This window comes from Lygodium microphyllum, chromosome 20 (genome assembly GCF_053477565.2).
Source record: "Lygodium microphyllum isolate KBCC chromosome 20, Lygodium_microphyllum_v1.1.10, whole genome shotgun sequence".
In the NCBI taxonomy this organism is placed as follows: Eukaryota; Viridiplantae; Streptophyta; class Polypodiopsida; order Schizaeales; family Lygodiaceae; genus Lygodium; species Lygodium microphyllum.
The window spans coordinates 134,184,938-134,209,178 of record NC_141154.1 but is presented as its reverse complement, the minus strand read 5'-3'; the positions used below and the strand labels follow the sequence as shown (position 1 = coordinate 134,209,178).

At 38.9% G+C, this 24,241-nt stretch overlaps 1 pseudogene; it reads right to left on the bottom strand.

Moving 5' to 3' along the window:
• Positions 1-9,933: 9,933 nt before the first annotated feature.
• Positions 9,934-10,902, bottom strand: LOC148019428 (uncharacterized; annotated as a pseudogene).
• Positions 10,903-24,241: the final 13,339 nt, after the last annotated feature.

The window sequence follows — 24,241 nt, the reverse complement described above, 5'->3', positions numbered from 1 at the left end:
ACGCGGGAAGTCCTAGATTGCAAACCCCGTAACATTACATGGGAGTGCCGGCCAGAGCTTTGTAGACATCCTTTCCGATGGACTGCTAAGATGTGTCCTGAAGATAACAAATGGACACGTTACATTGAGAAACTTATGGGCATGTTATTCGGGTGCCACCTTTTTGGTATTCAAAAAATGGGAATTGGGAGATTCCCAAAGTCACTAATATTGTGTTGAGATCCCATACACATTTGTATAATATACCATGTATCACATACACAAGAGGCAACCTCTTAGCTGAAACACTACGGCCTTAGTGCAGCTCTTCTACATCTTCAAGATTGGCTCTTTGATGCGCTGCCTCCACACATAAGACACACGATACATAATCCACTCTTTGATTTATCGAATGATCCAGGAGTTCATATTTCCTCACTGAACGTACCCCAACACTATAAGGATTTAAGCTTATAGCGACGGTGGGATAGCGACGCGGGTAGCGGCGTCGTTGTTTGCGTCGGAAATAGCGATGCAAATAGCGATGCTCCACAGGGAAAAAAAACAGACCGAAATCGAGCGTGGCTTTATTTCGCGTTTTTGCGTTTTGTGTTTTGAGAGCGAGAGCGAGGGAGAGAACCACCGTCGTGAGAGAAGGAGAGGAAGAAGAGTTGCCGCCGCCACAACCGTTGTCCGCGAAGGAGAGGAGGAGCCTTTATCGTGAAGAGGAGCCACCCCAAAGTTGCCATATTTCATCGGTAAGTCTCTCTCTCTCCTTCTTTTGCTTGTTTAAGGTTTAAATCACTTTCTCTTTTGCTTGTTTAGGAGAGAAAATGAGAGAGAGAGAGGGAGAGGGAGAGAGAGGGAGAGAAAGAGAGAGAGAGAGAGAGAGAGAGAGAAAGAGAAAGAGAAAGAGAAAGAGAAAGAGAAAGAGAAAGAGAAAGAGAGGGAGAGGGAGAGGGAGGGGGAGGAAATGAGAGAGGGAGAGAAAGAGAAAGAGAGGGAGAGGGAGAGGGAGAGGGAGGGAGAGTGCATTCTCTCTCTCCCTCTCCCTTTTTCTTTTGGAGAGTGTTATGATATATTGTGAGAGGGAGAGGAAATGAGAGAGAAATAGAGGGAGAGGGAGAGGGAGGGAGAGAAAGAGAGAGAGAGAGGGAGAAAGAGAAAGAGAAAGAGAGGGAGAGGGAGGGGGAGGAAATGAGAGAGGGAGAGAAAGAGAAAGAGAGGGAGAGGGAGGGAGAGTGCATTCTCTCTCTCCATCTCCCTTTTTCTTTTGGAGTGTTAGGATATATTGTGAGAGGGAGAGGAAATGAGAGAGAAAGAGAGGAAGAGGGAGAGAGAGGGGGAGGAAATGAGAGAGGGAGAGAAAGAGAAAGAGATGTATACTCAAATGGATAGCTTATTGGAGATGTATGTCTACTCAAATGGATAGCTTTTGTCTACTCAAGATGTAGTCCACCTGTGTGTATATATTGGAACGATAACATATCCATGATTATGGTAATGGTATGCACTTTGCTTTTTTTTATGGGTACCATTACATCGACTCCTTAAGAGGGCTAAAAATTGGTCATACACTTTATAAAGTCTAATTAGGATATTTAAGATGCATGAGAATAGACTTATCGATAATGGTATGCAATGTGCTTTACCATGGGCCACGTACATTGGTGACTCTTTAAGATGGCTTAAAATTGGTCATATCCTTCATAATGTCCAAGTAGGGGATCTAATTGTGATATGCATAATTCCTTGTTTTTGTATTAACTTTATAGGCATAACAAATTAGTAATCATGCCAACTAGTCAACGGAAGGACTAAAAGAAAATGATCCCCTAGCTAATGGTCATTATCGTACTTCATCAAAATGAACCCAAAAGTATTGCCATAGAAGAAGAATCCCTTAAATTGAGCATAGGATATTTTCTTCAAATGTTATGACTATGAGTATAATTGATTGGAACAAATTTTATAACTATGGTGCACACACACACACCCCCACACAGGCACAAACATTTTTACTATTTGATATTGTCTTTGACATGGTAACCTTGTATTACATTGTTGCATTTGATGTCTTCCAATCATTACAATAAAAGTTGATAAATTTCATAGATGGCATTAATTTTTATACATGGACCTAAGACAAAAAAACCACATTACTAAGATGCTTTTTGTTGAGACTGATTCATTATTAGACTAAGAGATCCTCAATGATACTCATAAATTTTGTTGACTAGGATTACTTATACTCAAAGCCCTCTAGTGCAGTTGTATAAGTAATCCTAGTAGAGCCCCTCTAAGATACTCAAAGTACATAACCTAGAGACCGTAGCTAGGTATATAAGGTATAATGGCCATACAAGAAGACACCTTAATAATTGACTGATCACTACTAAATCCCAAAGAAGAATCGTGTTCTATCCCCTTCAACTCTATATTCACCTCGTGAAGAACTTCATTAATCATAGCATCCTTGTCACCAATCTTTTTGTTGCAATGAAGTAGCATATTCATCACTTTTCTTTTAGCATCTAAGGCATTATCCAATCTTTTAGTCAAGTCCAAACATTTAGTCTTCAACTCATGAACCTTATGAACCAATGCTTTTTTTTTCTACAATAATGAATAATTATCTACCGGGACAAACAAATCCTTGAGCATGGTATATGGCCGAGATATAACATCAATAAATCTCTCAACTACTATGTCCCATACATTTTTTACATCAATCAGTAAAGCATTTCTTATATCTTGAAGTTTAGATTTCAACACCATGGATGCATCAATATCAACCTCAATGTTTTTCAAAATTTGCTTCTCAACCTTGCAGAGGCTAAAACCTCTCAAACAAGAGCTTATGGTCAACTTGCAACTTGATATACATCTCCATAAAGCTATCCATTTGAGCCTCGTTTTCCCAAATTGTATTACAAGTCATTAAATTGTTTGTTGTAACGTAGACAAGATGGAAAACGAAGAAGGTCTTGTTGTTCAAGATCGCGAGGCGTATCTTAATCAGTGTGTCGCATACCCTTGCTCTCAATGCAAGTTGGAAATTAGATGAGAACGCCGATTGTCTATAGAACACGTACGATGATTTGGCGAGATTCAATCTGCGATCATTGATCAGATGATTGCGGATTTTCAGCAAACGGTAATTTGAAGTTAATATAAATCATGCATTGTACTCGCAAGCTAATGGAATACCATATACAATAAGATTGGGTCTCACTGGCAAATTTTCTATCTAGGGAGGTGATGTCTCATCCCAAGGGGGAGTGCACCCTTTGCAGCCAATTAGAAGAGTACGTGGGCGTGCAATGGATGGAGTGTAGGAGCCAATCCACCACTTGCAAGGCCAATCTGTATCGTCAATGCCAGAGGAGACAGGCAACCTTCCAGACCTACCTACAATCTTGGAGCCTGAGATGGAGGCACTGATCGATGCATTGATTCCCATGGATGTCGATATTTCTGATCCGCTTAGAGAGGAAGCATCCATACCATTATATGATGGGTGCCGAGTATCTCGGCTGAAGACACTGCTTGCACTCTTAAGTGTGCAAGCAAAATACGGGTGGAGCGATACGAGTGTGACCGAGTTGTTCAGGTACCTTGTACATAGGCTTCATTGATTTTATTTTTCAGCACTATTATTACAAACATTTATGCTTTTTCAAGGTGTTTTATGATTTTTTTCAGGTTATTGAAATATCATATATTACCACCTGCAAATACCATGCCTGAGTCTCGTGATGATGCACGACATGTTTTACGGAAGCTTGGCATGGACTACAATAACATCCATACATGTATCAACAATTGCATACTGTTTTGAGGAGAATACGAGACTATGGAGACATGTCCAACGTGTGGTGCTCACAGGTATCAACAAGACTTGCAAGGGCAAACCATCCCTCAAAAAGTTCTTAGACACTTTCTGCTCATCCCCCGCATAAACCACATGTTTCGTACGTCCGGCATGGTGAGCTTGACAACGTGGCATGCACAGAATAGGTCCATAGATGGAGTTCAACGAATATCAGCGGATTCACATGCATGGAGCCACATTGACTCTACCTTCCCAGGCTTTACGCGAGAGCCAAGGAATCTTCGGCTCGGTCTTGCAATGGATGGCGTGAACCCATTAGATCTGCACTCAACTTCTTACAGTGTGTGGCCTATAGTCCTTGTCAACTACAACATCGCTCCATGGATTTCTACGAAGAAAGGACATCTCATCCTTAGCTTGCTCGTCCCAGGCCGCTACAAAGTAAAAAATATGGACATGTATCTTCGTCCATTAGTTGATGAGCTTAAGATTTTGTGGGAGGAAGGGGTCACTGTGCAAGATATGAGCAGGCGCGATGATCGGCAGTCAGCCAATATTCGAGCCATTCTCATGTGGACGATGCATGACTTTCCGGGATTGGGAGAGTGCTCAGGTGAGAAAGCCTCCATTCTCGCTGGTAATATCTATATTTTATCTCATTAAATCAAGTATTCACTAGGTCGTGGTGTTGGAACAGGTCTGGTTACCTTAGGTTATCATGCATATCCATTGTGCAGGCCACAATTAGACTCCCGAAGGTCACGAACCATGAAGAAGATGGTATATCAAGGATACGCTGCTTTCTTGCCAGAGGATCATGAACTCAGGGAAGGTTTCCTTGGACGACCTCCAACGCGTATGAATGCTGCAAGCTGGTACGAGCTGAAAATGGTCCATGCGGAATCACATCCAAATGGAATGCGGCGGTTCTCAATTTTCTACGAGTTGCCATATTGGACCCCCTTACATGTCAACCACTTGTTGGATCCCATGCATATTTTCAAGAATGTGGGCAGCTTGCTATGGGACCACATAACAGGAAAGAGGGACACTATAGGGGCACGAATGGATTTGAAGGAGATAGGTAAGATGGAGGTGCTTTGGCCGTAGTCGAGTGCTGATGGTCGCATGCAGCTTCCTCGCGCTCCTTGGATTTTGTCCACTAAAGAAGAGCGCATTATGAAGCAAGTAATCAAGTCTATCTGCACTCTGACAGGTATGATGCATTCTCTCAGGTCCGCATTTTCTAAAGACGACCAATTATCGGGGCTAAAATCCCATGATTGGCATAAGATATGTCACGTTTCTGCTATGAATAGCGTGGGCATTTTGCTATTTGGAATGTTGCCATTATTCATAATGCTTTCTCATTTGTGGCAGTTTGTACTACCAATCGCGATCGCAGGATGCCTTACTCTAGAAATTCGCGGGGCCATTTACAAGTTGTCGACTTTGGTGCAATGGATCTCACAGAATGAGATTAAGATGTCCTCTATTGAATCCGCGAGGCGGGGAGCAGTGGAGACGGTCTGTCTCTTTGAGAAATACCAGCCCACTCGCATGCTCACGATACAAATCCACCTTCTTGTGCATCTTGTGGATGAAGTGGAGATTGCTGGACCTGTCCATACGCGATGGATGTTCTTCTTGGAGTGCTTCATGAAAACCCTGAAAGGCTTTGTGCGACAACGAGCTCAGCCAGAAGGTAGCATGGCCGAAGGTTGGTTGGTGTCTGAGGCACTAGTGCATATTTCACAATGGCTACCAACGGTGGAACTAGACAATGAAATGCTATGGTCACTGAAGGACGATGATAGACTAACTGGAGATGTGGTGGTTGGAAATGGGGTAGAAAAAAGAATGGATGCCTCAATGGAAGAGAAGGTGAATCGCTTTTGTATGTTGCACCATGCCTCCATGGAGATGTGGCTCGCCAAGTACCAGATTGCAAGGCAAGATCGAGAGGAAGCGCGAGCTGAATTCCGATGTAATATGCGTCATCGACCAATTTGATATCCAGAAGGCATGGAGGAGATGCTGCGGTTTATGTCAACGCGATGGTTGCATGGAGCCTTTACCGCAGCATCTCGCGAAGGGACAGAGGTCTCAATGGAGGAGTGGGAATTCTCGAGGGGATGTAGTCCAAAGGTGATGAGGGGTTTAGAATCTGTTGTATCTAAATTTTATATGCAACATCTAATTTGAGTGTTTCAATGTATAGTACAAAATATATAGTGCAACGTGGTCGTGCAGATGACATTTTCGCGTGGAGCGTATTGACAAAATGCGCTCCATAATGGATTGTGGTGTCATGGAAAGGTTCGAGCAAGAGAGCCGGCGACGAGCAACGGATCCAAATACGGTTGTGGATGAGATGGAATATTTTGGAAACTTGCAAAGTATTATTACGGTGGATTACCGTAGCTTCTCCATGATATTATTCGATGTGCAATGGTTCAAAGTGGTACTTGGAGGAGCTGGAGCAACAGTTCGATAAGGTCCATATGGAATTCTCGAAATAGATTCCGAAAAAAAATGGACGGATTTACGCGACACCTTTGTGTTTCCGGCCCATTGTGAACAGGTGCATGGAGTCATTTGCTTGCTAATTGTATTATGACATGGTTTATGTCACAATGGTTTGAACTCTCTTGTACGTGTTTGTGAACAGGTAATCTTCTATCCAAACCCCCGACAACCTCGATAGTGGTATGTTATAACTTCAACTCCCCGAACTGCGAGAGTTTATGATCAAAGCGATGTTCCGAGCATAGATGAAGATAATATGCAAATAGAGGGGTCGATATTGCAAGGGGTGGAGGCCGTCGAAAGCTTGGAGCCAGCATCGGCTAACAATGATGGAAATACAGAAGTCCAAGAATTTTTTGAGAACGAGGCGGACTCATTCTTTTGTGGTGACATGTCTATTGACCTTCCAGTGTATGCGGAGTTGTGTCAGGAGATTAACATGGGACCATAGGATACTTCATACTTGGAGCATCCACTTACTCAATTCGTTGACCAATCTCTTATAAAGGTACATAAGATATGCATTTTAAGTGAGGATTTTTTAAAATGATTTATATTACTGTGATTTGTATGATTTAAATTGATTATTCTAACATCGTTTTTTGTCTGTGCATGTGACATTTTCAGGATGAGTCGAGGGATGAGCGATGAGGAGTTACAGGACATCTTCGCACGCATGTCTCCAGACCAGCTCACCAGATTCAGAGAGATGGCAGACCAGGAGCTGTCTCATTCTTTGTCAGGGTGCTCTGTTAGATCTACTTCAACGCGATCGGATGCTTCAACTTCGAGCAGACGATCTCGACGCTCACGACTTGGGCCAGAGGGAGGGAGTGCATCGGGATCAGGGGAATGCTGCTGTGGAGACATGGATGTGGTATCTCCATCTTGTCGTTCAGCTGGAGCTACGTCACCTCCAGGATTTGTCACACCTGTGGGGACGTCTACTCCAGTTACTCCAGCTTTTGCTCAGCCGTCAGTAGGTGGCACCCCTTTGGGTGCTACTCCGAGAGAGATTACCCCCGTCGGTGCATCGGATGCAGAGGGGTCTCCTGGATATGCCCAGGAGCGTGGATGCAGATGGGAGGGGACCCATCTTAGGTAGACTCCTAGGGGTTATGGATATTTGGTCAATAGTAGGTCAGGAGACATCATCAAGAATGATGAGGGGAGGAGGGTGATGGCTCGCATGAGAGAGGTGTGCCAACAAGTTTTTCGGCACAACGTCTTAGATCATTGGAAGAACATACCGGAGGGGAGCAAGGACTACATAGTAGCATCCTTGGATGAGGAGTTTCTGGTGCCAGCTGTAGTAGATAGATTCTCTACGAGCTGGATGATGGATTGCATGCGTGCATACATGTCACATAGATGATCCGATGCACGCAAGGCAATCAAAAGTGGGGCTGCAAAGCCCGAGTGGTTAGATACAAACAACTGGCGCTGACTGATCAGCAGCGCGAGGTGATGAGTGCATGACTCGAGGCCGGAGTGGTCCATCATCTTGGGAGTGGTGGCCACAGGACATATTTGGAGGACTTTGTAAGTTTTTCTTTTGTTTTGCTTGTTTGTTTTTTTGAAATATTCTTTGTACTGACAATTACGTTTCTAACAGTTAGCATTTTATTTTTTTTGCAGCACTCCATTAAAAATCGCGACCCTATCGGCCTTGAGACTCAATATGCAGAGAGGCACAGTCTCAATGCATTGATCAACCGATTGTATAGACGCGGCGGCCTTGTAAGTCACTCATCTTTCTTGTTCGTAGTTACCATGAGATATTTGAATGCATTATTGTATGGTGGACTGATGTGTTGTTTCTTTTTCTGCAGAGTCCGTTCGATGCTCCTTTATGGCAGGAGGAGCTTTTGGGGGACGAGGATGTGTAGCTCGCCCTTGGATCCCTGGAGCTCACACATCTTTATTTTTGAGTCGCCTAATCTATGTAGACATGTACTATGTATTAGTGATATCATATCATGACTGTAACAATCGCTTTTTATGTAATCATGTATTTATTTCATGTATCAGTTTTATGATTTCAGTATACATTCTTTTTGTTTGCAAGCGCTTTGTACACAGTAGTGCAGAAACTAGCTGCCGTGTCACAAAATTTTTTTTATCCCTGTTACCGTCGCTATTAGCGTCGCAAATTTTACTGCTCGCGTCGCTATTGCCGTCGCTATGCGTGTTGCAAAACGTCGCTATTGGCGTCGCTATCATAGCGACGCCAATACTGACATTTCTATGGCGTCATTAATAACGACGCTTTTTGCGATGACGGGGGCAAATTTTGTTGTTTGTATTTTCGTCGCTTTAAACGTCGGTATAAGGCCTATATCTTGTAGTGCAAGGAACCGCTCATCTAATCTATAACAAAGGACTTCCTCACACTCTCAGTGTTGGTCAATGTTCAGCATACAAGTGCTATGCATCCAAGATTTTATACAATGTGGCATGAAAAGTGCAAACATGGATGCCTATTGTGCACAAACATTTCATTTTAAAATAAATCATCAAAGTGGAGTGTAAAATCAACCTTTCAATGATTTTCAATCTATTCGTTAGTGATGCATTACTAGAGACTAGCACCGAACTTAATCATGCTACTAGCATCCTAACCTTAAACAAAAGCTCATTCTATATGATGTGCACAACCAAAAGATCAGAAATACTCATTCCCCACATTTCATCCCATATGCATCCTTCTTATAAAACCCAAAATGACAGAAATCCCATTTTCTTTGTAAAATGCATGGTTTTTAAGTTTTAGAAAATTATTTTCAGAATTATGGCATTATGTATTTTTATTTTTCCGACATAGAATCATCAAAAAACATTCCTACCAATTTTCATCCGATATGAACACCATTTGACCAATAAAATCTCAAAAAGAAGCATTTTTTCCTTTATAAAATAGAATTACAAGGTTTTTTATGGTTGCGAGTTTCTAAAATGGGATTCGAGACAGCAGATTAGACCACCATTAATACTCAGTCCATCTCTAATCATCCATCTTCAGCCGTAAGTCGATTTGAAAGCAATCCGGTACCACGTCGGACAAGCATTCACCAATCAGGCTTCTTCCACATGAATTGTCTCTTAGGGGAGAGAGAGGGAGGAGAGAGAAAGACTGGTATCTGATCTTTTGATTTGGGCAGCCATTTCATGGGCCAGAGGCAACAATTGGAAGCGAAGAAAGAATGTAGATCATTGCTGCAATTGGTTTATGGGGTTGCATTGAAGTGCCATATACCTTTCCCCCGCCCTCATGAATTCGTCGTCATGCAGCACTAGTGCAATTTTTTCTTTCTTGGTGATCATGTAAAACTTCCGTCCTTATTCTCCACGAAAAAAATTGGTAGGGGTGCTACCATAATGCACCCCCTTTTACCCAAAAAGGCACTTCACACTGAGCTAGAAAGAAAGTACAACGGGCTTGTGAATGTGAGTGGTAGACCTTTTGGTTATTACCAAACAAGACCTTGATGAGGGGTGTTGTGGATGTGTGTAAACTTAATTCTTGAACCAATTGTTCACTAATGGAGGAAATACTATTGCCTGAATCCAAAAGTACTTTTTGAGAGGTGTTAGCTATATGGGCTAATGTAGAACACACCATGTGGCTGGAAGATGTGGCAGCTTGAACTTGCACGTGATGCTCTTCCACCAATGTCCCGCCTAGACAATTCCCGCGGTAGCTCGGCCAAAGAAGCAACATCCGCATGTTGTACTTGGGCATTCTGGTGATGTTGTCGTGCTCAAAGCTATTTGCAGTGCCGTCGAACATGATCGTAATTGCTACAATATAAGCACATTGATTGGCCCTATTCATCCCATTCTTCAAGCAATGCTCTTTTGGAACTCACTTGGGAATTATGAATGTCAATGTCCATGGGCATGGACTCGACTATGTGACAGTGTGTAGTTGGCTAAGGGACAAGGGTTATTAGAGCATCAAGGTTTGTAGAGGCTTCAATACGCTGTGCAATCTAGATTGCAGCATGAAAAGAGGTTGGACCTTGATCTTGAACCCGTCTGGAGATGTCATGATGGAGCTGAGGCCAAAGAAAAAATAGTTTCATGTCTTCAGACATTGTGGAATCTGCCCGCAGTAGTAGTAGCTAGTTCATCTTGACCGAAAATTATGTGACTAGTTCAAGATGTTGTTACTTCAAAGCATTGAGTTGCTATAGTGTTGTTTAAGTAATATTTTGGTGTGCAAAATTTTGAATCAGCAATGCTTTTAAAACTTGCCAATCACGTTTAATATCTTCTTATTGCTCCTGTATGAACCAGGTTGAAGCAACATCCTCCATCAACGTGCAGACCTCCATGCCTTTGCGTTCCTCAGACCAATTATGGTAGCTTGAGACATTCTCAAAATGGTTCGGCCACATCAGCACATCCTCAGTGGGTAATCTTGAAAATGACTTGGGTCGAATCTTGGGATCAAGCCGTGATTGTGTGACGCTAGATGATAGGAAATTGAGAAGGGATTGGTTAGTGTGGTTAACTTGTAACAACATGTTGGACATCGCCTGAAACATATGCTCCATTTGAACATGTTGTGGAGTAAACTTAGGTTGCATATATGCATCCTTGTACACATGAGAGTGATGGGTTTGGCATGAAGAAGCTAGATGGCTCACGACTCAAGCAGACATGAGAGAAAATAAAACATAAGATGGGCATGGACAAATTAGAAAATGAAACTACCCCGTGTCTCCCAAACCACCTCCCAAACCACCTACCCTCTTAGGTCGCTATTGTTCCATTTTATCAAGGCTAAGTACAAGGGCAAGAACTCTTATGGTCAAGATCAGCCTCTAGCCGTTACTAGGTTGTTGGGATACTCCACAATATCAACATAAATGCCATTGGTGGAGAGTTAGCACAATGCAATGATGGGTCCCAAAGAGTTGGTATCAACTCAAGGATATTACGCAAAAAAAACCGACGGATTTGGTTATCCAACCCACCTACATCACTGCCTTTGTCTATCATAGCCCAGCATTTACCCAAATTAAGGAGACAAATGAAACAACCTAAACATGAATTACAATCCAAGATTTAAACCACTTGGAAGGTTGAGCTAGCCTTGGGTAAGTTACTCATGAATATATGTGTGCATCATGTGAGTTCAAAATAAGATATTTTTAAAATACAATTTTTATACTTTTTTTACATACAAAAGGGTGTAATATAAAGGTATTATTTACAAATTGAATAGACAAGTGCTATGTTTTATTTAGGAAAAAATCATAGATAAGGATATTTATAAATAGGGCTTGAACGCACGTGATGTAGAGGATATACATATAGTAACTTCCCCGATGAGCTAGCCAAGATAGAAACTAAGAAGCCAAGCTTTAACTATCAGAAAAAGGAAAATTGGTCTAGATTGATTAAGGTACAATTGCTTCATGCAATTGTCAAATATAAGAAAAAGTTGGTAATAACTCATGGGACAACAACTAAAAAGAGGAACCCATGTGCCCACCTCAGGGTAGTACTACTCTAACTCCACATGAATGCTCAAATGATAAAAAATTTCACCATCTAGAAGCAATGCAACTAGAGGCACCAATTAGCCCATTTAGGAGTCCCAAGTCTTGTAAGAACTCTTCATCTAAGCAAAAATAGGAAGCCTAGCAATAGTAGCCTCGTGCAATTGCTCAACCTACATAAATAAACCCATTAAGACCAAGCATGGAAATTGCCACACTTGACTAGGATAAGGATTTGATCAAGTAGTCAACCTGAACCAATGAAAGTAGCTACTCCTTTGACTCAACTAGTACTACTTTCCAAATGGATCTTTATAATTAGAGACCACATCCACAAATGAACAAACCCTTGTCAATCTACTCTCAGAAGTGATGTTTCAAAAAAAACACCATATTGGGGAATATAGGAATTTTCCACAAGTTTGGGACATGTGGTCAAATCTTTGTATTTGTCATATCTTGAGTACTATGACTCCAAATCGAGCGCTCTATAGCTCAATAGATGCCATTTTTCAAGCGCTTTCCAATGATAGGTCATATTAGATCGTTTTGAGAAACTTATGGGCATGTTATCTGGGTGCCACCTTTTTAGTATTCAAAAAATGGGAATTAGGAGATTCCCAAACTAACTAATATTGTGTTAAAACATCTTCATCACATCCAATACCCCTAATGCACCTAAAGACTAGGCACATGAAAACAACTCTTGAGAAAATGGCTAATAAGATAGCAAAACAAACCAATGAGCCAACAATAAAGTGTTTAGTCTAGCTAGATACAAAGCTAACATCGCTTATGCATGCATATATTTACAACAACATTGGGAAGCCAACAGATGAACACAAATAGCTCATAGAAATGCCATTGATGTAGGACAAGCATCAATACACTTGCTCTCTGTATATGACCATTACTAAAGAACTCATGAAAGGTATGCTAAAAGCCACAGCTTCAGAGTTTTGTTTAATTCCCTCTTTCTACACTACCACATGAGATGAACAAGAAAAAACTAGAAGTAATAAAATGAAAAGGGAAATGACAAGGTTCCCTTGAGCATGAATGGAATTCTAACCATAATTTGGTAGCTAAAAATTTCTACTAGCTAATGAAGATAGCCAAGCAAAGAAAAGGTCTTTGAACCTATTTGCATGGCCCCATATATGTCACTTCTACATCCCTATGAGTGTTATCAATTGTCCATGATGTTGAGGTTTCAAGCACCATCCAAAAACATTCCTTGTATGATAAACCCCTTGTAGAAGAAGCTCTACATATGGCTAGTAGGGTAGGAGTAGGAAATATGGTTCTTCATGTCCGTGCATATGTATTTTGACTTACCCAAAACACGACACTTCTGGATGGCTTTGGTTCACTTCAGTATAACCCTAATTTATTCAAGTGGTTTAATCCATCGTTGAAGGAGTTTTAGTTGAAAGGTCATATCCACTAGGGATCTAAGAGAGAAGAAAGTAGAGAATAGGAGATAGAAGAGAAGAAAAAGAATAGGCAAGAGATTCAAATGAATCCCAAGAAAGCTGGAAATCAAGTTCTCTTCAAGACATGTCCATATATCATGAATCAATCATTAAACCTTCTGCCAAGTCTTCCAAAGCCTTTACACAATATTAACACAAATCTCAATGATTCAGACTCTGCATCTATTACATGTAAAATCTATTGTGCATCCAAGGAAATGTTTAAATGTAGAGAGACAAGATATGTAGAGACGTGATAGAGAAAAGATTCACCATATGCACTCCCAAAGACTATCATGTTGATCACAATCTACATATATATATGTGAGACCTAGTCTAGATAGGGTGAGCTATATATATATAGCTCCAACACTCCCACTCAAACAAAGGTCTCTAGCTGTGGATGAGAAGACCGTTCTGGAGCACAAGGAAACTTTACATATACTCACTTTACATGCACAAACTTTACATATACAAACTTGATGAAGAAGGATTATTGTGTGCATGTAAAGTGCATCGATGCATGTGAAGTGAAACTGAATATGTATATACAAGGATGACCAAGAGGTTTGAAGAGGTGTATGTGCATATGTTAATTGTATGGTGCCTATAAAGAGTATGCACAATGGCACTACAATGTCATAGTAACTTCAGTAGTGTTGTCATGTGTAGCAACATATGCTCTATTATGATTTGAATCAAAATGCCACTTGAAACATAGATGGGTTGGATGATCACTCTTTTTCAATAGTCATAAGGAGAATGATCTCTAGATAAACATGGTTGTGTTTTTGTAATACCATGTTCTTCATTATATTGTTTTTCCTAGCAAAAATTTGTAGGGTGACTATTTCTATTGCAATAAGAATAATGTATGTTAAAAAACTTGAGACGATAGAAGTTACCACCATGACGACTCCTACGTGTAGATCGTGGAAAGGGATGCCTTCTAGCAAGTAAGCTTGATCAATCTATTTTGACTATGTGTTCTCTTGTGAGATCATAACTATTTCTTGATTTGTGTGTCATAGTTCATATCATTGTGAATATTCAATCAAAGATATACAAGCTTGATCAAAATTGATCCCATCTTTGTTAGATAATATGGTAATAATATTATCATAAGCAGGATCCTCTATAGTATCAAGAAGCTATGTTACCAATTTCTTTTGTGCGATAGCATTAGAAAGTTGATTGATAATGTTCTTGAATGATTCAATATGTGTTGTCATAGAAGTTTTGATGTTGTATTGTAACTCAGTGAGTTGACTATAAAGATAAAGCATCATTGTAATAGATTTATTATCAGAATTTGCTATCATATACTCCCATGTATCTTGTGAGGTTGAAAGATGACATACATTAAACATAATAAATTCTTGAAGAGTATAAAGAATATATCAATGAGTTGCTTTGTCATGTCTGTCCACTCATTATAAATAGTTTGCGATTCTTCAAAGATAGGTCCTTTAGTTACAAGGATATTATTGTGAGCTTGATCAATTAGTTAAGATGGACATTCATAATTACCAAAAACAATATTATGCAAGTCATCACCTTCAAGAATTAGTAGCATCTTTACTTTCCATCTAAGGAATCCTTATCCTTGAAACTGAGTTACCGAATGTTGTCCAGAAGGAAATTTATTGATAATTACAGAATTCGACATAGTTGGCCAAGAGAATACATACAATATGAGATCATAGAATCCACACACCATATACGAAATGATGAGATGAAAGTGTAGCACAACAAATTGTATGTAGAAGTTATGCTGTAAGGAAAGACGTTTAGTTCAAAAAGCATACACCAAAATGTGTGAGAGAAGAAATAGGTCCAACATAGATGAACAATGCTTGAAAACTTATCGCTTTAATTTTTGGCCAAAAATAGATTATGATCTAACTAATTTTGGTAGAAATGTAGAAACACGAAAGTGAATTATCATGACAAAACTTGTCATAGAAGTTTGCATAAAAAGCTATTGTCCTGTTTGTTTTCTTGTTTCAAGTCTAGTTTACCTGAGCAAACATAACTTTTGACACATAACTCCAAATTGAGAACATATTTGATAGAAAGAAAGCTTGTGAATCCTAGCACATTACAAAAAATTTCCCTAAAAAAGTTTCCCTAAGGGTCTCCCAAATAGAAACTTTCAGGGTGTCCAAGCAAGGTATATCTACAATTCAACATATTTGCAATCTAAAGGATGATCACTAATGATTGAGTGAACTCCTTCTACGCTTAAGATTCATAACATAAGATGTTCATAACATATAAAATTCCTCAAATTTAAGCATAAAAAGAATATGAATCAAGAATAGGAGAGATACTACATAGATATACTTCTTGATAGTCTTCTTCAAGAAATGGGTCGTAGTCAATCGTGATAGCTTTGATACCATGTTGAAATGTAGAGAGACAAGATATGTAGAGATGTGATAGAGAGATAAGAAACACATCATATATAATCCCAAAAACTATAACATATAGATCACAATCTATATATATATATATATATATATATATATAGGTGAGAGCTAGACTAGATAGGGTGAGCTATGTATAAGCTCAATAGGAAAATAGTCCAAACAATCCAAACATCAATAGGTTTAGATGATTTCTTGGTAGGAGAAGTTCTAAAACCTCTCCCAAATGCACTATGTATTGATAGAACCTAAGAAGATAAATAAAATCGTTGTATGGGACTCCAAATACACTTCAGCCATGTGTATTCCTAGTTATTATAGTAGTCATAAGTTGATTGTTTGATGGCTAAACTCCAAGACAAATAGTACTTGGACTATCTAGACAATGTGTACTACTACTTGAAAGCAATCATTAAGTATTAGATCTCATGGAGCTCCCTATTATAGCAAAAATGTGCACCAAACACTAGCTTCTTCTCTACTACTTTGATAACAAATTTCATGGTTCTATGGTTTTATGAAAGGGGGTAAAACCGCAGGACATCTTGGATTGCTCCTTCTTACCTCTTCCTGCCTGGAGTCTTGTTTGATGTCTCAAATCTAGGAATGAGCGGAGTGCAAATTTGGGAACCCTTATGTTTTCATGAGATTTTACAAAATTTATTTCCACATGTCACCCTATTACACTAGCACTAATGACTAAGATGACATTGACTCTCTAGATTAATAAGAAAGCCGAATGATGATGCACTCTAGGATTTTTCACATTGTGTTTGCATAGCTCCATTTACCAAACTCACTAACTCGATAATTACTACTTCCCATCATTATGTGGAGACACAACAACTACACTTCCAAACTATAACTAAATCCACCAACTCTACAAATGAAAATGCTCCTAATACCTTATAAAAGAGTGATACCAGCGCAAAACCAACAAGCCCAAGTGAGTCACTATCTCTCAAGTCAAGCTTAACTTGACCAAAGCCTTTGGCTTAGTTGAAGCCTAACTTGTAGCTAAGAAGATTGAAGGACATTGCAACATAATGAAAATCAATCAATGTGATACGCCCTCGTAAAGTCATATTGAACTTTTTTTTTCATGTGTGCTAATAGTGTTTGGAAGTGATTTTAGATCATTTTTAGTGTTTTGAAAAAATTTTGTGATGGTAAAACAAACGAAAAAATTTTGGTCAACGTTCTTCTCGTGAAGTTTGAAGAGGATATCAAGGAGAATATTTTGTTGCCTCACAAGTTCGGTCCAATTCTTCACCGTTTTGGAGATATGAGCCCTTGAAAATAAAAAATAATATTTTTTCAACAATTGAATAAAAATGTATCTTGCTTTCTGTCTTTTGATTTTGTTTTTGATAGGTCACTTGATACAAGCAATGATTTGGAGGATTGGATCAATTTTGACATGTTTTTCTTGGGAAATGAGCCATTCCTAAAAGAAGCCTATTCTAGATGTGTAAAGCAGTCTTGGTAAAAAAGCTGAATAAATAGTTATCTTTATCATCCTCTTCTCTTGAAATTTGAGATTGAGATTGTGAATGTGACTGCAATTGTGATTCTAATTGAGATTGTCAGTGACAATGCAATTGAGAGTGAGATTACAATTCTTTCATGTATATGAAGTTAGCTTGGGAGTGGTCAGGAGGTTTGAGTTGTGCATCATAGTGCAATTTCTTATTGTGATATTTGCCACTCCTTTGTTTCCTTCAAACTCTAATACAAATTTCTCTTTCTGTTTTTCTACTAGCATCTCTCTATTTGAATTGACTTGATTTTAAGAAAATTGTGATTATTCATGTTGCAACGAGTGACTTGCCTTTAGGAATTAAGTGATAAAATCATGTTCCTTGATTGAGTCTATGACTTGTCTAACATTGGAATCCTCCTTGAGGAATTTGAGGACTTCTTAGCATACTTGCTATCTTGGGAAGAGTAGAAACACCTCGATAAGCAATATGGTGATCACTTAGATGACCTTCTAAGACTCATCCCCACTACAGAAGCTCAGGAGTGCCATTTGGTTCTCAAATTCAAACATAATTCTCCCAAACAATTGAGGGATTATTGCAACTAGAAGAGAAAACAAAGAGTGAAAGCTCATTTTAGCAAGTATCATACACTAGGAGAGTCTCAATAGTTGAGCTCAAAAGTTAGCTCATGACCATTTCACATCAAAGACGAGGCCTATGAAAATCCCAAATTGACTTAGTATGCATAGCTCAAACTTTCCTCCAAATACTTGCGATTATATGAGAAGTCACACTAGTTGGGTGGATCTCTCTAAGACATTCCCTTACCCCACAAAATCGTTATAGAAGAAGAGCTCCATCCTTATATTCATTACAAAAAATAAAAATTGGAGTGGAGTATATGTCTCAAGAAGTTGTGGTAGTTTTGCAATCAGGGTTAGATATGTTGTGATGACATGTAGCACACCCGCTCCATGTTGCAATTATATTAAATCAAGCGGGTGTGGTACATGTCATCGCAACATATCTAACCCTGATTGCAAAACTACCACAACTTCTTGAGACATATACTCCACTCCATTTTTTTTTTTGTAAAGAATATAACATTTATATTGTTAAAAAATCCCTTAAAAGAGATCCTACATGAGAGGACCACATCCATTAAATAAATAATCAAACTAGTAATGTATCAAAATATAAATGCCAAAGCCTTACAAATACAAACGTATCATATTTCAAAGAACTATTAAAAATATTGAAGGATTATGTGTCTTTTGGGAAAAATGTGGTGTGGATTACACAAGGCGTTTTGTGCCTCTTTTTTCTCTCATTTATTCCATAATACACACGTTCTCTCTTGTTCGGTGCCAAAAATTTCTCTCTTCCCTTGTCTTTGTAAAAGTTGTTTTCTCTCTCTTTCTTACTTTTTTCATCTGTTATAGAATTGTTGAAACTATGGATAAAGATTAAGAAGATGATGAGTTTAGCCACTATTAAGAGAGACATTTCTAGTTTCTTAGAGCTGTGAATGTGAGATCAATGGCTTTGCCATGTGCATGGATTTTACATGCTTTTGCCTTGGTTTTTTATTTATGTCTTGTCGTTGGAGGGTAGACTTCATACACATATACACAATGAACTTTTAATCATTCCCTACATAGGTAAAAACAGGGAATTCCCTATCAATTCCCTAGTAAAAAATACACATAAGTAGGAAAAGTAAATCATAGGAAAAATGGAACATTTTCTAGTTAGAGAAACTAAAAAAGCGCATAAGATATTTTCTACATAGAAAAAATGGTGATTTCCCTACATAGGAAAAATTAAAATTTCCTATATAGGAAATACATGATTTCTTCATTTCTCTATCTAGGAAATGCTCCATTTTCCCTATGATTTACTTCCCCTACTTATGTGTGTGTTTAACTAGGAAATTAATAGGGAATCCTCTTTTTTTCCTTCCTATGCAACAAAATCTCCCTTTGTGGGGATTTTCCAACACAGAAAAATTTGAGAAGTTTTCTTCCATGTGCTAGTTTTTCTATATAGAAAGTTTCTTATGTAATTCTAAATTTTCTCTAACTTGGAGATATTACATTTTTCCTACTTTGCACATGCCTATATTTGTCTATTTTTAAGTAGAAAATCAGAAAGTAAATTAGAAATTTATATAGAGCTTGTTTAATTAATTTCAAATAGGACATAGGACGCATCTCATTTATCAATATAGACTCAAAAAATGAAGATATCAATACATAGTGCCAATAAAAGAGAGAAAAATAAAAATTTCCTAAAGTAGTAATGAGTTCATAAATAAGGAGTGTATAGTACTGTGATGCTATAATCTTTACATTATTGAAACTAATCATATTGTTGCTTGTGGCTATTACACTCTTGCTATTCTCTAAAAGCCAATGAACACTAGAAAGTTACATTTTGAATGTTATTGAAAATATCAATTTCAATGTTGCTTGGGTTTGAAAGTTCCTTACATTCCTAATCCAAATAAAATAACCAAATAAGATTATTATTCCAATGTAAAACTTTAAAAAATGTAAGATTCATGTATAATACCTTTAATCTATTTTCTTTGATGTTGTTACCTCCTTTTCAACTTGTTTGTTACAAAGGATTTATCATTTTCTCATTTGATTAAAATAAACATGTAGATAGTTGTAACGTGTCCATCTATTATCTTCAAGACACGTCTTAGCAGTCCATCAGAAAGGATGTCTAGAAAGCTCTGCCCGGCACTCCCATGGAATGTTACGGGGTTTACGATTTAGGACTTTCCATGTCTGCCACGTAGCGGAAGTATTCTGGCCCTTCCCACTTAGGACCGACCTGAATCAGGGTTTTCCCTAATGGTCATTTCCTAAACAGCAACTAGCGTCGAACCCTAAGTGAACTACTTTACGCAGAAACGCCAGGGTCGAAGTGGATTCATGCTGCACTTGGTTCAAGGAGAATGGGAAACGAGAGGGATGCAAGGCTCGACCTCTCTGCCATAAGGCATAGTCCCATTCCATTCCCTAAAACAGAGTAAATCGGGATTATTATAGCTTAGACTCTAGGTTAGCGCCCTTGCTATTCAGGTCCTTTGAACAATCTTCTTGTTATCCATCATGATTGAGAAAAGTCCCTTTCCTGTAACAACATTTAGAATATGCTGCATAACAAACAGACATTCATTTTTGTCCTTATTCTGTCATGAAGACGATGCATAGTTTCCTTGCTGTAACTTACCATTGCGAATACCACTACGAATATCATCTCTCTTAGCATAATATTGGGCTTCAATATGACCTGTTTTGCCATGGTAGTGACACACAATACCAGATTTGTTAGAACCTCTGTTCTACCATCCACCTCTTCCTCTAAAGCTCCCCCTGCCTCTAAAGTTACCACGACCTCCTGAAACCTGCATATCGCCAAATTGATTATTCAATCTATTTTGCTGGTTTTCACTACCATGTCCTGTACCACGGCCTCTTGAAGAGAACCTGCTACATCCCCTTCCTGAACTGGAGTAGAAATCTTGGACCTACTCACCACTTTTTTCAAATGTCTCACTCTGCATGTTCAACTCTTCAACGATCATAAGGGAGACCAACTCATCGAAATCTGAAAATGGCTTTTTGACATATACGGAAGTTACAAAAGACTTCCAAGCCTTTTCATTGTTAAGTCCACCCAAGGTAGACGACACCAAATCATCATCATCGGGCGTTGCATCAATTGCTGCCAAGGCATCTGCAATGCTCCTTACCTTTAGTGCATACTCATTGATAGACATCTTCCCTTTCTTCAATGTATTCAACTCTTGCTTGAGTTGAATCTTTCGTGCCTTTGTATTTACGAAAAACATACTTTCAAGTATGGTCCAAGCTGCATATGAATTCTCTACATTTCTAATATGTCCCATCATATTATTGTCAATTACTGCAGGCAGCCAATACATAACCTTTTTGTCTTTTGCATTCCATTCCTTCCGTGCCTTTGTCTCTTCTACAGTTGGAGGATCACTCACCTCTGGCTCCTTTTCTTCACATGAAACAAACTCGTAGAGGCCTTTTCCAATAAGGAAGTTCGTGACACGTAACTTCCATGAAGGGTAGTTGTTCTTGTTGAGCTTCTCAATGATGGGGCTTCCACTGTTCTCTGCCATTATCACAAAACTAATACCAAACAACAAGCAAATCTTCTGGAACCCTCGACCTGTAGTGCACACCAATACACCAAACAACCTTTTTCACTGTCTGCTCAATAATACATGCAATCTGCAACCTGTTTGAAGATAAACCTTATGTTTTCTTCCTCAAACACCTCAAAAATTACAGATTTGCAATCTGTAACCTGCGCACCCACTTTCGGTCAAAATAGCCGAAATCACAATGTATCTTGAAACTGTTGTCCGCAATCTTGCGACTCTAAAACAGGGCCTGAAACGGCCTCAAACGCCCAAAATAACTACAAAATACATAGTGATCTGCTCGCACACCAAATCTCATAGCAATCTGAGATTTTTGCTCGACCCTGCTTCCGGTGCCTCCACAGGCACTATCCAAGAGAGAGAGTGGAAGAATGGAAGAGCTTCTTACCCGTGGCTTGCTTCCTCGAACCTTGCTTCTTCTCCTTCGCTTCAACCTTTGAAATCAGCCTCTCTTAGTGGCACGGCTCTGATACCATGTCAAGAATCGCATGGTAGGGGGACTTGCTCGAGATGTTGCGTCGAACACACACAGAATGCACAAGGAGAAGCTCACTCAAGAGACAAGAAGAGAGATGGAGGCCAAAACGTTTTCTTATTGGTTTTTTCTTCTTCTTCCACACACTTTACAATGTACACAAAGTATAGATAAGATACAACATAAAGGAAAGTGGCCTACTAAGTCAAACAATGCATAACCGACTACACTAGTCGACTGGCACTATAACTATGCTAGCTGTAAATAGGTGTAACAACCTGAATATAATAAGTAATGAGTCAGTGGCCATGTGAGAGTCATAATGACCATCGACGTGCTAAGTGTAGACATGTGGACCCATCTAACCAGGCGGTCCATCATCAATGTCCACATGTGTTGAGCTTGTCATCTCAACAAGTGTCTTGTGTGCCTTCAAGGTCCCTGCTAGTGCTAGACAGCCAGTGTCGAGTCTGTCTTAGGTCCCGACACTTGGGGTCAGCTTGCTAGATTTCAACTACAAGCATCCTAAGGGGTCGAGAAGATGTAATGTTGATGATTAGCACGAGCATGAGCATGACATGAGGCCTATTGTAACTATGTGCACATTTAGATGCACAAATATTTGAGAGAGCACCATGAATTGAGCACACATACTTTTTAAAATGCATAAGGAGATGTTTAGACACTCAAATAGGAATTTCAAGTTGAAAAAGTAAGGAGGTTAGCTGTGTGAGATGGCTATTAAGGACAAATTCAAGTATGAGAAAGCCATTTCATTCATCAATCATAACATGGATAACCTCATGGTAATGTAGACTAGGCATGATCTTTTTGGTGCATCCATTTTTTTTTTGTTTAACATAATCTCATTGATTTGCATAGCATAATTTCACTAAATGCATTTTCTCAACAAGTCAGAGTGACTAAGATGGAGCACATGATTTCAAGTGTCACTTTCTTGAAGGGGGTTTTTTTTGTTTGATTTTTTTTGGCCTTGATCATCATCAACTTCCTTCTCTAACCCCTTGTGGAGGCAAGGAAGTCAATATTCAAGAGAGACAAGCCCCAATGAGAGAAGTCAATGTACTATTATGTTCAAACCTTGTATGAAGAGCAATGTCATCAAAGAGGCAACTACAAAGATTTGGAAGATCATTTCGTTATAATGGTCAATTGGAATTATAAGGAAATTATGTATTGTGTGGTAGCCATCATGATTGATAAGATTACTCAGGTTGCAAACTTAAACTTATAAAGGTCTCATTAAACCTTCAATTTGTTTTAAAAGAAGTTTCACTTTGGGAGAAACCATGATAGTTGAGTAAATTACCTGAAATAATATTGCAAATGTTTGGTTGTTGGTTATCCTTTTGAAGGATTGTCATTTCTTCTCTCTCATGTGTGGTTGGTGATGTATGCGATATTATCTTGTTTAGGAGTGGGACTATGTTCTCTTGTTGTATGAGAGCATACCTTTCCACATTGCCTCTAAGTGTTTCTTGCTACATATGATTGTATGCTTATAATAGGTGGTTATGAGAGTTATTGGGTAATAGATGTGTGGTATTGCAATGGAGCTTATGAGTAAGTTAGAGAATTGTTTTGATATTCAACACATGATTGATTGAATGTTCATAGTTTGCCTTATTGTGTTGCTAAAGGATTGAGATTTAAAGTTTACTGTTGTGAATTTTGTGGTTCTTGTTATAGGAACTTTCAATAACACATGCAAAGAGAGAGAGAGATCAAGTATGGCTTTTGATTTGTAGAGGATAGGCTCTAGTTGAATGTAGGTGCATTTGACCTTGTGTTTGTGGCTTTGTGTTCTAGTTGAGAGTTATGTTTAGAGTTAGTGTTTATGTTAGTGTTTGGATAGAATCTTTGGATTGATGAAGGCACAAATGATTGGATATATTGTTAGTGTTTATGTTACATCTACATTATAGTGTATGTGTGTGTGTGCTTGAGAGTTCTATTAGAGTTAGTGTTTACATTACACCTAGATTATGGGGGGAGGGGGTGTGTGCATGTGCATATATATATATATATATGCACAAAGAGAGAGAGAGAGAGAGAGAGAGAGAGAGAGGGAGAGAGAGAGAGTATATGAAGTTCTAAATTCTGTCATTTACTTTACTTGTGTTATATACAAGGTTTTGGACATGCACTATGCTATGATTACACAGCATGTGTGTGCATCTATGTAGACCCATATCTTTGTTTATAATGGGTGATCATTTCCTAAGTTACTTTGATGGCGATGTGCTAGACTTGGCATTGTCCATGACCTAAACCACATGGCATCTTTCATA